Consider the following 13,213-nt stretch of genomic DNA (forward strand, 5'->3'; position numbering starts at 1 on the left):
CACTCACTCACTCCCCTCTCCCCTACCTCTCACACACACACACTCACACGCACTCACTCACCGCCTCCCTCCCCCCCCTCACACACACACTCACTCACACACCCACACCCCCTCCCGCCCCCCCCACACACACACACACACTCACCTCACTCACTCACTCCCTCTCTTCCCTCCGCCCTCCCTCACACACCCACACACCACACACACACACACACTCACTCACCTCCCTCTCCCTCCCTCTCGCCTCACACACACACACTCACCACCTCACTCCCTCACACTCCCCCGCACCCTCCTCCCGCACACACTCACACACACACCACACACTCACTCACACTCCCGCACACACACCCACACACGCACTCACACCCTCCCTCTCTCCCTCTCCTCCCTCCCCACACACACACACACACACACACACACCCTCACTCACTCCCTCCCCCCTCACTCACTCCCCTCACACACACACTCACTCACTCCCTCCCTCCCTCCCCTTCTCCACACACACACACACCACTCACTCACTCCCTCCCCCTCCCTCCCTCACCACACACACCACTCCACCCCCCTCTCTCCTCCTCCCTCCTCCCGCTCCACACACACACTCACTCACTCACCCCTCCCCTCTCACCTCACACACACACACTCACACACACACACATCGCGAAGGTGGGTGCCCAATTACAGCGGAGGAGCTCTGTCTGCTCGATGAAGATGAAGGTACACTGTCTGCCACATAGCACGGTAATTCCTTTAGAGAGCGCGGGAGACAGGGAGGGAAGGGAAAAGAAGGACAGAGAAGGGGAAAGAAGGACAGAGAAGGGGGGAGAAGGGGGGGGTGGAGAGGGAATGGAGACAGTTTTAAGAAATTTAATAAAGTTAGCGGGCATTTTACCTTCCGGCAGATCTTCTAGGTCCTGAAAACCAAAGATCCTACAGGATGTTTGCTGAAAACTCCAATGAGCCAACCAAAATGGCTGGTCAGTGAAGGAGATTGTCTTCGACTGCCTGTAAGTAAATAGCAACCAAACTCCACTGGCTTCAACTAAACGGCAACCTAGTTGTAGTCGAGGCCGGTTTTGGTTTTGTTGAAATAATCGCAGGAACATAGAAGAAGCCTCGACTACGCGGAAACCACTTTCCACCATTAGGGAGAGTGACCAAAACCTCCGGGAACCTCACGGAAACCTTGGGTGGGGCGGTCACCAAGGTCTCCAGAGGTTTCCTAAGTGGGACAGGGGCATGACTGGAGAGTATTCTGAGGGGTAGGTTATAAGGGCATTTGGATGGGCAAGTGCTGATTAGGGACAGTCAGCGTGGTTTTGTATGTGGGAGGTTACATCTCACAAATCTGATTCTTCTTCTTGTGTACGACGTGCACAGCCTAAAGTTGTAGGACAACTTGTTCTGTTTGATCTTATTTGATTGTGCACGCCGGGTTGATTGTATTTGTCGAAACAGGGCGGACCACGTGAAGGTTGCAATCTTCCCCCCACCACCCCCCACAAATCTGATTGATTTTTTTGAAGACGTGAGCAAAAAGGTTGATGAAGGCAGAGCTGTAGATGTTGTGTCCCGGACTTTAGTAAGGCGTTTGACAAGGTGCCGCTTGGTAGGTGGAGAGGAGAGGTAGCTGAATGGATAGCAAATTGGCTCCATGGAAGGAAGCAGAGGGTGATGGTGGAAGGTTGCTTCTCAGAATGGAAGCCTATGACTAGTAGTGTGTCACAGGGATCGGTGCTGGGCCCATTACAGTTTGTCATCTACATCAACAATTTGGATGAGAACATAAAGGGTAAGATTATCAAGTTTGCTGATGATACAAAAGTTAGTGGTTTTGCAGATAGTGAAGATGGTTGTGAACGATTGCAGCAGGATCTGGATCGATTGGCCAGGTGGGCAGAGGAATGGTTGATGGAATGTAATACAGAGAAGGGTGAGGTGTTGCAATTTGGGACGTCGAACAATGACAGGACCTACGCAGTAAATGGTAGGCCTCTGGGTAGTATTGTAGAGCAGAGGGATCTAGGAGTACAGGTGCATGGTTCCATGAAGGTCAAGTTGCAGGTAGATAAGGTCAGAAAGGCTTTTGGCACTTTGGCCTTCATTAGTCACAGTATTGAGTATAGAAGTTGGGAGGTCATGTTGCAGTTGTATCAGACGTTGGTGAGACCGCATTTAGAATATTGTGTTCAGTTCTGGGCACCATGTTATAGGAAAGATATTGTCAAGCTTGAAAGGGTTCAGAAAAGATTTCGAGGATGTTGCCAGGTCTAGAGGGTGTGAGAAACATAGAAACATAGAAAGTAGGTGCGAGAGCAGACCACCAGGTCCATCGAGCCCGCACCGCCATTCGCTCATGGCTGAACACTAAACAGACACACTTACCCACAAACAGTAGACACAAGACACAGAACACAAGACACTACCCTCCCCTTTATACCGCTATCACCCCTCTCCACCCCAAGAACCTCGTGATCTCCTGGGGGAGGCAAAAAACCGGAAAAAAACCCAGGTCCAATTCGGGAAAAAAAATCCGGGAAATTCCTCTCCGACCCCAATCTAGGCGATCGACACTTGTCCAGGAGATCACTCAGGTCTTACTATACTAACCATACCTAGGTCCATATCCCTGCCCTCTCCCCGTAGCCCCTTATCCCCTTGGCAGCTAAAAAACCATCTATTTTAGTCTTAAATATATTTAAAGTTTCTGCTTCCACTGCTCCCTGGGGCAGTGAATTCCATAAATTAACCACCCTCTGGGTGAAGAAGTTCTTCCTCATCTCAGTTTTAAAAGAGCCCCCCCTTATTCTGCAACTATGTCCCCTAGTTCTAGTTTCCCCGATCATTGGGAACATCCTCGGTGCATCCACCCGATCAAGGCCCCTCACGATCTTATATGTTTCAATGAGATCGCCTCTCATTCTTCTAAACTCCAAAGAGTAGAGTTCCAGCCTACTTAACCTTTCCTCATATGTCAATCCCCTCATTGCAGGAATTAATCTTGTAAACCTTCGCTGCACTGCCTCCAGGGCTAGTACATCCTTTCTTAAGTATGGACCCCAGAACTGTACACAGTATTCCAAATGTGGTCTCACTAATACTGTGTACAGCTGCAGCAAGACCTCCGTGTTTTTATACTCAATCCCCCTAGCAATAAAGGCCAAAACTCCATTGGCCTTCCTGATTGCTTGCTGCACCTGCATACTAACTTTCAGTGATTCATGTACTAATACCCCTAGATCCCTTTGCGTTGCATTACAACGCAGCTCCTCCTCATTTAGAAAATAACTTGCCCTATCATTTTTTTTCCCAAAGTGAATGACTTCACATTTATTAGTATTAAATTTCATCTGCCAAGTTGTTGCCCACTCACCTAGCTTATCTATATCCTTTTGCAGACTCTTCCTATCCTCCTCATCCCCTACTTTTCCTCCCATTTTTGTATCGTCCGCAAATTTTGATATATTACACTTGGTTCCCTCCTCCAAATCATTTATATAAATTGTGAACAACTGGGGTCCCAGCACCGACCCTTGCGGAACCCCGCTAGTTACCGGTTGCCATCCCGAGTATGAACCATTTATCCCCACTCTCTGCTTCCTATTTGTTAGCCAATCCTCTACCCATGCTAATATATTACCCCCAATCCCATAATTTTTTATTTTTAGCAATAGTCTCTTATGTGGCACCTTGTCAAAAGCCTTTTGGAAGTCCAAGTATACCACACCCACCGGTTCCCCTTTATCCACCCGGGTTGTTACTTCCTCAAAGAATTCGAGCAGATTCGTTAAACAGGACTTCCCCTTCACAAAACCATGCTGGTTCTGTCCGATGAAGTCATGTTTATCCAAGTGCCCCGTTAGTGTTTCTTTAATAATTGTCTCTAACATTTTACCCACCACCGATGTTAGACTAACCGGTCTATAGTTACCCGCCTTCTGTTTACTTCCTATGGGCTATGGGGAGAGGTTGAGTAGGCTGGGTCTCTATTCCATGGAGCGTAGGAGGATGAGGGGAGATCTTATAGAGGATGACAAATCACGAGAGGAATAGATCGTGGAGATACACAGAGTCTCTTGCCCAGAGTAGGGGAATCGAGGACCAGAGAACATAGGTTCATGGTGAAGCGGAAAAGATTTAATAGGAATCCAAGGGGTAACTTTTTCACACAAGGAGTGGTGGGTTTATGGAACAAGCTGCCAGAGGAGGTAGTTGAGGCTGGGATTATCCCAACATTTAAGAAACAGTTAGACAGGTACATGGATAGGACAGGTTTGGAGGGATATGGACCAAGCGCAGGCAAGTGGGACTAGTGTAGCTGGGACATTGTTGGCCAGTGTGGGCATGTTGGACCGAAGGGCCTGTTTCTGCACCGTATCACTCTATGAGTTGGTTATAATATGATTAACCTTAGAGCTCACAAACTGGGGAAGCATGATGGGGAAAATGGCAAAGAAAGAAGACAGAATAACAACGCTGAAGAATTCTTATCTATTGGGGGAAGGATAGTCCTTCCATGGTCTGTCTGTTGCATTCTTGCATTTACAGCAGCTCTTTGTCACCGTGTTTAGCAGGCAAGTCTCCCGAAGGTTAATGAGGGGACGGGTAGAATCTTGACATTCATGATATTCACATCAGATATACATTCCATTCAGAAAGTATTCACACCCCTTCACATTTCCACATTTTGTTACGTTTCAGCCTTATTTCAAAATGGATTAAATTCTTTTTTTTTCGTCATCAATCTACACACAATACCCCAGAATGAAGAAGCGAAAACAAGTGTTTAGAAACTTTTGCGAAGTAATTAAAAAGAAATAACTGAAATATCACATTGACATAAATATTCAGACCCTTTGCTACGACACTCAAAATTGAGCTCAGGTTCATCCTGTTTCCATTGATTATCCTTGAGATGTTTCTACAACTTGATTGGAATCCACCAGTGGTAAATTAAATTGATTGGACATGATTTGGAAAGGCACACACCTGTCTATATAAGGTCCCACAGTTGACAGTGCATGTCAGAGCAAAAACCAAGCCATGAAGACGAAGGAATTGTCCGTAGACCTCCGAGACAGGATTGTGTCGAGACACAGATCTGGGGCAGGGTATAAAACAATTTCTGCAGCATTGCAGGTCCCAAAGAGCACAGTGGCCTCCGTCATTCTTAAATGGAAGAACTTTGGGACCACCAGGACTCTTCATAGAGCTGGCCGCCCGGCCAAACTGAGCAATCGGGGGAGAAGGGCCTTGGTCAGGGAGGTGACCAAGAACCTGATGGTCACTCTGACAGAGCTCCAGAGTTCCTCTGTGGAGATGGGAGAACCTTCCAGAAGGACAACTATATCTGCAGCACTCCACCAATCAGGCCTTTATGGTAGAGTGGCCAGACGGAAGCCACTCCTCAGTAAAAGGCACATGACAGCCCGCTTGGAGTTTGCCAAAAGGCACCTAAACAAGATTCTCTGGTCTGATGAAACCAAGATTGAACACTTTGGCCTGAATGCCAAGCGTCACGTCTGGAGGAAACCAGGCACCGCTCATCACCTGGCCAATACCATACCTACGGTGAAGCATGGTGGTGGCAGCATCATGCTGTGGGGATGCGTTTCAGCGGCAGGAACTGGGAGACCAGTCAGGATCAAGGGAAAGATGAACGGAGCAAAGTACAGAGAGATCCTTGATGAAAACCTGATCCATTGCGTTCTGGACCTCAGACTGGGGTGGAGGTTCACCTTCCACCAGGACAACGACCCTAAGCACACAGCCAAAACATCGCAGGAGTGGCTTTGTGACAAGTCTGTGAATGTCCTGGAGTGGCCCAGCCTGAGCCCGGACTTGAACCCGATCGAACATCTCGGGGGCCTGAAAATAGCTGTGCATCGACACTCCCCATCCAACCTGATAGAGCTTGAGAGGATCTGCAGAGAAGAACGGGAGAAATTACCCAAATACAGGTGTGCCAAGCTTGTAGCGTCATACCCAAGAAGACTTGAGGCTGTAATCGCTGCCAAAGATGCCTCAACAAAGCACTGAGTAAAGGGTCTGAATGCTTATGCAAATGTGATATTACAGCTATTTATTTTTAATTACTCTGCAAAACTCACTTTTTTTATTGGGGGGTGTTGTGTGCAGGTTTATGGTTGAAAAAAATAATTTAATCCATTTTCGAATAAGGCTGTAACATAACAAAATGTGGAAAACGTCAAGGGGTGTGAATACTTTCTGAATGCACTGTATGGGAGGAGAGATTGCAAACAACAGGAAACATAAGATTAAAGGTAAAGACTCGGTGGAAAGGCAAAGATGAAAGGCCACAGAAACATTGTTTAATTATGGAATTCTTGCAACTCCACGAGAAACCATTGTGGCATGAGGGTATAAAAATGGTAGTTACTTTGGCATGTTGAAGGTTTGCTCGCACTGGTTCCACGCTAATAAACCAACGTTCGATAGACTGAATATTTTATTGTCAAACAAAAAATTCATTTTGTACAAAGCCCAGCGTGAGAACACATGCTAACTGGAGGAACCACCTCTTATTCCACGAGCAGCTGACAACACAAGTGTAACAACGTTGAATTCTCCAATTTTAGGTAACAGCCCAGTCTCCCCTCTGTTTTAGGGTAACAGCCCTGTTTCCACCTCTGTGCCCCACCCAGATGCACATATTCCCTAAATATCCATCCCTGGATTTCCCCTTCCACATATCCCTTCCTCTGCCATCACCTGTACACCAGTCACTGAAAGGGATATGGGGAGAAGGCAGGAACGGGGTACTGATTGTGGATGATCAGCCATGATCACAATGAAAGGCGGTGCTGGCTTGAAGGGCCGAATGACCTCCTCCTGCGTCTATTTTCTATGTTTGACAATTTCACTCCTCGTATCACAGCCTTTTTTATTTTCATCTCTAGCCTTTGTCCACCCATTTGCCAATCAAAGCCCTCCTCACCAGAAGCCATCTATCACTTGCCAAGCTTTGTCCCACCGTCACCTCTTTGTCAGTTTTATCACCTGAAGAAGGGTCCTGATCTGCAATGTCACCCACCCATGTTCTCCACAGATGCTGCCTGACCCGCTGAGTTATGGTGCAGCAGCATCTATGGAGCGAAGGAAATAGGCAACGTTTCGGGCCGAAACCCTTCTGGAAATAGGCAACGTTTCGGGCCGAAACCCGGAAGGGTTTCGACCCGAAACGTTACCTATTTCCTTAGCTCCATAGATGCTGCTGCACCCGCTGAGTTACTCCAGCACTCTGTGAAACGTCACCCACCCATGTTCTCCACAGATGCTGCCTGACCCGCTGAGTTACTCCAGCACTCTGTGAAACGTCACCTATCCATGTTCTCCACAGATGCTGCCTGACCCTTGGTCTCCAAATCTGAGGAAGGACATTCTTGCCATAGAGGGAGTGCAGAGAAGGTTTACCAGACTGATTCCTGGGATGTCAGGACTTTCATATGAGGAAAGACTAGATAGACTAGGCTTGTACTCGCTAGAATTTAGGAGACTGAGGGGGGATCTTATAGAAACTTACAAAATTCTTAAGGGGTTGGACAGGCTAGATGCAGGAAGATTGTTCCCGATGTTGGGGAAGTCCAGGACAAAGGGTCACAGCTTAAGGATAAGGGGGAAATCCTTTAGGACCGAGATGAGAAAAACATTTTTCACACGGAGAGTGGTGAATCTCTGGAACTGTCTGCCACAGAAGGTAGTTGAGGCCAGTTCATTGGCTATATTGAAGAGGGGATTAGATGTGGCCCTTGTGGCTAAAGGGATCAGGGGGTATGGAGAGAAGGCAGGTACAGGATACTGAGTTGGATGATCAGCCATGATCATATTGAATGGCGATGCAGACTCGAAGGGCCGAATGGCCTCTACTCCTGCACGTATTTTCTATGTTTCTATGACCCGCTGAGTTACTCCAGCACTCTGTTTTTTTTTAATGAATTTTTAGCACCGGAACATAATCAAAACCAGTGAGATGCAGAGAAGATTGACGAGGATGTTGCCAGGACTCGAGGCCCTTAGCTACAGGGAGAGGTTGGGGGCAGGCTGGGACTCTATTCCTTGGAGTGCAGCAGGATGAGGGCTGGTCTTATAGAGGTGTAGAAAATGATGAGGGCCATAGAGAAGACAAATGTAGTCTTATCCATAGTAGGGGAATCAAGAAGCAGAGGACATAGATTTAAGGTGAGCGGGGAAGGATTTAATCGAAAACTGAGGGGCAACGTTTTCACACAGAGGGTGGTGATTAAATGGATCAAGCTGCCAGAGGAGGTAACTGAGGCAGGCACTTGGACAGGTACATGGATAGGAAAGTTTTAGATGGAAATAGACAATAGGTGCAGGAGTAGGCCATTCGGCCCTTCGAACCAGCACCGCCATTCAATGTGATCATGGCTGATTATCCACAATCACTATCCCGTTCCTGCCTTCACCCCATATCCCCTAACTCCGCTATTTTTAAGAGCTACATCCAACTCTCTCTTGAAAGCATCCAGAGAACTGGCTTCCACCGCCTTGAGGCACAGAATTCCACAGATTCACAACTCTCTGGGTGAAAACGTTTTTCCTCATCTCTGTACTAAATGGCCGACTCCTTTTCGTTAATCTGTGGCCCCTGGTTCAGGACTCCCCAGAGCCAGATTTACCTATTGGCTTCATAGGCTGAAGCTGAGGGCCTCAAAATCTAGGGGGCCTCTGGCCAATGTGTTTTTGTCCCAGAGTAAAAAAAATCCTGAAGAAAAAAAAATTGGAGCGCAATCAGCGTTTCCACTTTGACGGAAATTACCCGGAATTCTGCTTCCGGCCGCTGGAAGTTTTGGGGGAAAAAATTGCGACCATCCGCGCCTGCGCAGTTGGGAGAAGCCGGTGACGCAGTAGCGATGCAAAATGACGCTGTCTCTCCGCGCGTGCGCTATGGGCCTGGGCGGGTTCAGATGAAGGATACGCGAGGAGGATACTCCTCACTCCTCTAGTATCTTGGTTCAGATCTCCATTTGCATTCCACACAATCATCTCGATGCCTCCAGTCTACTCCAGGTAAGTAGTGGAATATTGCGTTGCGGGAGTGCCTGTTTCTCCGGGACAGGGGTGGGGGACTGCGGTGTCTGTGGCGTGGAGTTGGAGCCTCACTGCGTGGGAGGGAGGGAGCGAGAGGGGGGATGTGAGAGGGGGAGGCGAGAGAGAGAGAGGGGGGGGAGGGGGAGAGAGAGAGGGGGGGGTAGGGGAGGGGGAGAGAGAGTTGGGGAGGGGAGGGAGAGAGGTGGAGGGGGAGAGGAGGAGGGGGGGAGGGAGAGGGAAAGGGGGATTATCTTTAGTGAGATTACAATATTAAGGTAGGTTATAGAGAAATTATATTTTCTCTTCCATATGAATAATATCAAACAATTGGAACTGCTTTCTTTTCCTTGATAACAATACTGAAAAATATGAATCCCATAGTTTTCGACTTTCTTCTTGCATCATATTTTTAATGTAGATAGCTAGATAGCCTTTTATTGTCATTCAGACCGAAGTCTGAACGAAATTGCAGCAGTCATACATATAATACCATACAATAAAACAACAATAAACACACATTAACATCCACCACAGTGAGTCCACCCAGCATCTCCTCACTGTGATGGAGGCAAAAGTCTTAGGTCTGCAGTCTCTTCCCTCCTCTTCCCCCTCTGCGCTGGGGCGATATCCCCCCCCCCCCCCCGCCCCCCCCCGGGCGATGTTAAGAACAGTCCCGCGGCTCAAACACCGCGGCCCGGGGTGGTTGAAGCTGCCGCCCACCAGTCCTGCAGAAGCAGCTGCTGGCCCGCGGCCGAACCCCAGACTCAGGCCACCGCCGCCAGAACACCGTCCCAGCCACCCTCACGTGAGTACTGTGCCGTCTTCAGCCTCGGGCTGAGCCGCCCCGACTTGGGCGTCGCTTCTCCCCCGGACCGGGCCGCCCCGACTTGGACGTTGCTTCTTCCCCGGGCTGGGCTGCCCCGACATGGGCGCCGAAACCTCCCTCGGGCTGCCAGCGCCGCACCTTCCCGAGCTCGGCCACTCCGACGGGAGCCTCGTTCCACCCTCGGGCTGGCCGTCCTTACGGGAGCGTCCCAACCTCTTCCAGCCCTGAGCCGGACCACCCTCACGGGAGCGAGCTCAGGGCGAGTCCTGATGGTGCTCTGCCTCCGGAGCCTCGAGGTCATCAGCTCCATTAGGCCTCAGCACAGACGGAGGCAGAGAAGGGGAATACGACAAAAAAGTTGCATTCCCCCGCAGGGAGAGACTGCAAACCCCATTTCAACCCCCCCTCCCAAAAACACAAGCTAAAACCAAAAAACTAGACTAACCAAACAAAATAAACAACATAAAAAAACACAAAGACAACGGGACCGCCGGTAAGCCGCTGCAGCCAGAGCCGCGCCGCCACTCCAAAACTAACACAGTCGAACAGTAACAGGCAATCAAATCAGCACACAAAACATTTTCTAAAAAAAGGTTTTATTTACTGCAAAAACTTACAGTGTTTTATTTGCAGTGTTTGCATGCTCCTTTATAACATTTTACAGTATTTTGATTTAACTTGATTATTAAAACAAGGACAACTTCTTGATTTTTATAAATGTATACAACAATGACCCAATCATCCCATTCCAATCACTCATTACTCTTGACTCAACCAAAATTATTTGTGAAATATTGGCCATAGATTTGGTGCAAAAATGCTCCAAAATAAGGCTCAGAATGCATCTAGAGAGCATCTAAAACCCCAGAGCCCTTAAGTGGACCCTGGACCCTGGCCGCAAGGGTATTTGAGCTTCGCGCTTGTGATATGCGCTGCGTGCACTTATTGCACATAACATTTTTTGTAATCCAGCCATGCCACCCCCCTTTTTGGTCGGCATGGGCAGATGGGACTAGTGTAGGTGAGGCATGTTGGTCAGCATGTTGGTAGGCATGTTGGTCGGCATGGGCAGATGGGACTAGTGTAGGTGAGGCATGTTGGTCGGCATGGGCAGATGGGACTAGTGTAGGTGAGGCATGTTGGTCGGCATGGGCAGATGGGACTAGTGTAGGTAAGGCATGTTGGTCGACATGGCTAGTGTAGGTGAGGCATGTTGGTCGGCATGGGCAGATGGGACTAGTGTAGGTGAGGCATGTTGGTCGGCATGGGCAGATGGGACTAGTGTAGGTGAGGCATGTTGGTGGGCATGGGCAGATGGGACTAGTGTAGGTGAGGCATGTTGGTCGGCATGGACAGATGGGACTAGTGTAGGTGAGGCATGTTGGTCGGCATGGGCAGATGGGACTAGTGTAGGTGAGGCATGTTGGTCGGAATGGACAGGTTGGAACAAAGGGCTTGTGTCCGTGCGATCCAGTATTTTCACTCTTTCAATTTCTCCTTCAAAGAACAAATCCCAGCACATATTGAAAATTAAGCATTTGTCGACTTTGAAGAAATTCTCCTCTCTCCAACGAGGGTTCTGCGACATCCTCTCTTGCTGCTCCCCCTCTGATACCTCCCCCCCCCCCCCCCCACCCCAACCCTACCACCACGTTTTAATCCAGACTTGCTGCAGAAGGACCCGAAACATGACCAATTCCTTTTCTCCAGAGATGCTGTCTGACCCACTGAGTTACTCCAGCTTTTTGTGTCTATCTGCAGTTTAAACCAGCATCTGTAGATCTTTCCCACACAATTAATCTCGTTGCTCATTGGGAATCGTGTACAATGGAACTCAATCTCCATGTAAAAGGACAAGAATGTAAACTGGACAAGTTTATATTGTGTCCTTGGTAATATATTTCAGACAGGTCAGACCTGCTCCAGGAGGTGGCAGTGTGGGGCTGAGTGTCAGCAGAACGCTGTGGCTCCACCATGTTACCATGTCACTGCTGCCCCTCGGAGCCCAATGACATCATCTGTTTCTGCACAAGTGGAAACGCTGAAGTGTGGACCTTGATTCGTTCAGAGGATAAGGAAATATTTCCAGTCCTTTGCAGAAGAGAATGTGCAGCAGATGAGACCAGTTGGAGTTACTTTCCTTCCGCTGCCTGCAACCGCAGAAGATGCAACATCTGTCCCTAAACCTCCTCCCTCCACTCTGTCCAGGAACCACGACAGTCCTTTGAGGTGAGGCAGAGGTTCACTTGCACCTCCTCCAATCTCATCTACTGTATCCGTTGTTTCAAGATGTGGACTCGTATACATCGGCGAGACCACATACAGGCTGGGCGATTGTGTCGCAGAACACCTTCACTCAGCCCACCTGAACCAACCTGATCTCCCGTTGCTAAACACTTTAATTCACCCTCCCGTTCCCACACAGACCTCTCTGTCCTCCATTGTCAGAGTGAGGCTAAATGCAAATTGGAGGAACAGCACCTCATATTTCACTTGGACAGCCTACAGCCCAGTGGTATGAATATTGATTTCTCTAACGTCAGGTAGCCCCGGCATTCCCTCTCTCTCTATCCCTCCCCCACCCAGTTGCACCAGCTTCTCGTTCTCACCCAATAAACAGTTTACTATGGGCTGTTTCCTTCATCATCGTTACTTTTCTGCATATCTTTCATTCATTGTTCTTTATCTCTCCACATCACCGTCTATCTCTGGTTTCCCTTCTCTCTAACCAGTCTGCAGAAGGGTCTCGACCCGAAACGTCGCCAATTCCTTCTCTCCAGAGATGCTGCCTGTCCCGCTGAGTTACGCCAGCTTTTTGTGTCTATGTTCCAGTGGGACGCTGGTCCACACTTTTCTGGCCTTGGTTTCACCTCTTTCACACAAGGATTGGACAGGTTAGATTGGGCAGGAAACATGTTCCCCATGTTGGGGGAGTCCAGAACCAGGGGCCACAGTTTAAGAATAAGGGGTCGGCCTTTTAAGACTGAGATGAGGCCAGAGTGAAGCCCACCGTAAATTGGAAGAGCAGCACCTCATATTTCGCTTGGGCAGTTTACACCCCAGCGGTATGAACATTGACTTCTCCAATTTCAGGTAGTCCTTGCTTTCTCGTTCCTTCAATTCCCCTTCCCAGCTCTCCCACAGCCTACTGTCTCCGCCTCTTCCTTTCCTCCCCCCAGTCTGAAGAAGGGTCTCGACCCGAAACGTCACCTATTCCTTCGCTCCATTGATGCTGCCTCACCCGCTGAGTTTCTCCAGCAATTTTGTCTACGATGCAAAGTTATAGTTTGGTAAAATAATGAGAAGAGGCAT

The sequence above is a fragment of the Leucoraja erinacea genome, chromosome 8, assembly GCF_028641065.1.
Source record: "Leucoraja erinacea ecotype New England chromosome 8, Leri_hhj_1, whole genome shotgun sequence".
Lineage (NCBI taxonomy): Eukaryota > Metazoa > Chordata > Chondrichthyes > Rajiformes > Rajidae > Leucoraja > Leucoraja erinaceus.